Consider the following 4,473-nt stretch of genomic DNA (forward strand, 5'->3'; position numbering starts at 1 on the left):
GATCATGGGATGATATTTGGATATACTGTCACTGTGGATCCTTGGAACCTTGGGGGATAAATGGGGATAAAATAGCCACTAAGGGCTCTCTCATCAAACAATTGCCCCTTTTCTAGTTGGCTTAAGGGGAGAGAGATAAGGTGCGCTACAGTTGGTATCGGAGCAAATGGCACGGGTTCGATTCCCATTGATTAGTGGCTACTTAAAAATATAATATACCCTTGAGCAAGGTATATTCCTACCCCTAAATTTGAAATCGTACGTATTGGGCATCCATACGTATGTCCTTCCTCTTGTGTGGAGTATCCACAGACGAAGGTATCCACTGTGGGACTGCGGTACAAGTGGATGATTAGTTGTCTCACATGGAATAGCTGATCTACACAATGGAAGGATTAGTAGATTTAGTGTGGAAATGGAGGTGCTAATCGAAGGTATCCACTGTGGGACTGCGGTACAAGTGGATGATTAATTGTCTCACATGGAATAGCTAATCTACACAATGGAAGGATTAGTAGATTTAGTGTGGAAATGGAGGTGCTAGTTCCCTTTAGCTCAGTAGGGGTTGCTAGTCAATAGTCAATGAGGACATTGACATCTCTGAAGGGGGGGTAAGTGTAGCGCATGTGATCATGGGATGAGATTTGGATATATTGTCACCGTGGATCCTTGGAACCTTGGGGGATAAATGGGGATAAAATAGCCACTAAGGGCTCTCTCATCAAGCAATTGCCCCTTTTCTAGTTGGCTTAAGGGGAGAGAGATAAGGTACGCTATACCAAGGCCCTGAATCTCGAGTTCCACACCATATTCTTTTGGACACGTGGCATGTGACATGTGGCATCTATCACGTGGCACAAAGAGGGTTTAGGTTCTGCTTCGTGGTGTTATCCTATGATAAATCACCATAGGATAAAGGGTCAAAACCATGTGCGCTACAACTACAAAAGGATGGTTGGAGTCAATTGCATCTGACTACTTTACTTGTTGGGTGGAAGTTGGTGTTTTTGCTAGTGCTTTTGCAACTACTGTTAGATACTTCATCCTCAATCAACTGGTGTTCCAACATTCTTGTCTAGAGTGTGGATTCTTTCAGATAATGGTCCTGCATTTATGGCTGAGGCATTTTATATTTTGACGTCTTAGTTTGGGATACATCACACTTTCACAAGTGCTTATCATCCATAGTTAAAAGGTTTGGTGGAATGGCTTGTTCGGACATTCAAAGAGATGATTGCAAAGTACATGAACTTTTAGTATTTATATTGGAATGGTTATTTACCATCTCTTCGGTATGCATATGTCACAGGGGTGCAGAATTATGTTGGTGCTTCACCATATAAACTTTTATATAGTCATAATTCAATATTACCAATGGAGTTGGGTTTACCTTCACGATTGCCACAAGTTGCCGATGCTAGGTTATGGGATTAATATTTGACAAGCATTCTTCCACTTATCTAAATAGAGTTTGCCGAACACCTAGGCTATGTACAAATGAGACAACAATAGCACTACAACTCACACCATCATCCATCTATAAAGTACAAAGTGGATGACTTGGTGTTAGTCTGTTTTCCCTATCTTATGATATGTGGTTTATGTAAGGGGCTCCTTGCTTAGTGGAAAGGTTTGTATCAGGTGTTGTGGCAAGTTGGACTACAAGTTTATAAGGTTCGGTATGACATCCAATAGACTGATCCTCCAGAAATTATGCATGTGCAACAGTTAAAATGCTTTGTATAAAGAGATGAGGAACAACTAATACCACTTACAGACCCACTGATGCTTCCTTCTAATGTTCTTTTAAATCTCAACCCATCTACAACAGAACCCTAACGGCCTTCCATTATTCCAAGAGGAGCGGATGATGTGAGGTCCAAGTGTACAACTACAATGCTATATACTAATATTAGTATAGTGGGATTTTGGTAACCGTTAGATTAGTTTTAATCTGGACCACTTGTTTTTATATATAAACTAAAGTTTTTGGGTTAATTGATATGCACATTTTCTATATTCCCTTTCTATATTCTATGCACTCACACAGTGATAATCAAATTTTGTTACTTTGTTACAAATCTAGAGAGCAACTTAAAGAGAAATTATTGTTAGTAGTATATAAAAGTGCTGAGATCTTTAGTTTCTAACTATTGTTGAAAAATGAAAAATATAACAATAAGAATAACTTTTTATTTAAAAAACTATATATAATTAAATTGTATATTTTAAATAATAGTAATTTATTTTATATAAATATTGTAACAGTAATATAAAATATATTTTTTACATAATATATATTTATTAACTATTTTTTATATATTGCTATAAAACAATTATGATACAAATTATATTGTGATATAAAAACTATTCTATTGACTATTTTATTAATAATAGATTAAATTAAAAAATATAATGGTGATTGAAATATAAATAAGAACATAGTAATAATTTTTTTGAAATATACAAGGTTTTAATTAAAATAATATTATTGAAAATTATGAATTTTTTAAATATTTTTAAGATTTTTATAAATGTAAAGAAGTATAGCTAAGTAATGTCATTCAAAAATCTTTCAATTTTTGTCCTTCTATATCACCTTCTATGCCTATACTATTTAAGCGTTAGAAATTGTTAAAAATGACGATGGAAGAAGGAAACTTTAAACATTATTTCCCCAATATGAGACCTTAGATGATTTCCTCTATGATCCACACCTCGTACTAAGCTAAGTGTTCTTTAGGATCTATTTGTGCTTGGCACAAAACCACCATACATTATCCACCTATGAAAATCCTCACTTACTTAGAGTGATTTTATGGAACAACAATGTGATTGAAAATAGATCTTTTGGTAAAGCAATTGACAATGATCCCACTGATTTTTCAACCTCTCCTTGCACTATCATGAAGTCATTATGTCTGTTAGTATTTACTGCACATGGTTTTTACCCTTTATCTTATAATAATTTATTATTAGGATAACCACGAAATGAAACTTACCCTTAGATATATGTACCAAGGGCAACGAAGTGGCACTTGAATTTTAAGGCTTTAGGCCATCAAATAAAGGGATAGAGCCAAACTCTCAATCTTATAACTTATGGGACCGAATGAAATTAACATACTAGGAAATGTAATGAAGGTGTTTTAATAAATACAGTAAGCTATCACTTAGTAAGTATTGAGGGACTAAGCTTAATATCATAAATTCCCAATACTAGCAAATGCAAGCCTATATAAGTTTTTCATACCAAGCCAAGTATACTTAAAAAGAATGTAGCATTGGTTTTCACCTTTTATTCTATGATGTAATAGAATAACCATAAAGCAGAACCTAAACCCTTTATGTGCAACATATTACATGCCACATGTCTAAGGACAGTGGAATGGAACTTGAGTTTCAAAGCCTTAAGCCATTGAATGAAGGAATAAAGTCAAACTCCTAAACTTACAACTAAAGAGTAAAGGAATTGAAGCATGAAATTCAGTTTAAAGAGCAAAAGGACAAAAGCATGGAATAACATAGGAATAGTTTTAGAACATTCAATTTCCAAATGCCAAGAAGCAAGTTAAATAAAGTTTCCGAACTCTAAGCCCATTATGCTACAAACGAAGGTCCGGTACTATTCCACAATCACTAGCTCCCTGTATCTAGCACTTGCACGCAAAATGGTGTCAGACAGAGTCTGGCACAATTTTGGCATATTGGTGGCCTAACATGAGGAGGAGGGTACTCCACCGACTAGAGCAGTGTGGAGCTTGGGCTTAGACCCAAGCCAGACGCAGAACAAGGAGTGACACAACCCAATGGGAGCCAAACTAATGTCTCAAGTGATCGGACATACATTCCAACCACTATCCCTACTATACATTTGGAACCCCCCACAGCCCCCCCGCCCCCCTCTAAGGAACACATGCTTTGGGCTTTCACCCCAAGCCTCCCTTAGTACTAGGAGTTAGCCTCTAGGACAAGTCCGAAACTTATTAAATATGGAATGGTGCTAGATTGCGAATTTGGACACAGGATGAATACCATTGTGTTCAAGCCGATCTCTACATTTTGTAAATATGCCAAATGAGTTAATCTAGACACTTTCCATAAATAGCACTTAGGACCGAAATGAGACTAACACAAAAGGCATGATAGCGAGGGTGTTTGGCAGACATGGTAAACTATCATCTAGCGAATATTGAGGGACTAGTCTCAATATCGCGGGGGTTCTTGATACTAGCAAGTGCAAAATAATTACAGGAGTTTCTCAAACTAGGCCAAGTATGCTCAGCAAGAAACACATAGGGTTCCTACCTTATGTTTATCTGATTTAAGTACACAGTCATTGACCAGTTTCTCAACTAGCTCAAGTGGGAACAATAAAAAGAACCAATTGTACCGATCTTCTGCCGTCATGGCAGTAAGGAAAGAGTGTCCGTAAGGATTGGCCGACAAATATCTTTCGATACCCAAAGTCAC

Source organism: Selaginella moellendorffii, unplaced genomic scaffold (genome assembly GCF_000143415.4).
Source record: "Selaginella moellendorffii unplaced genomic scaffold, v1.0 SELMOscaffold_34, whole genome shotgun sequence".
Classification (NCBI taxonomy): Eukaryota; Viridiplantae; Streptophyta; class Lycopodiopsida; order Selaginellales; family Selaginellaceae; genus Selaginella; species Selaginella moellendorffii.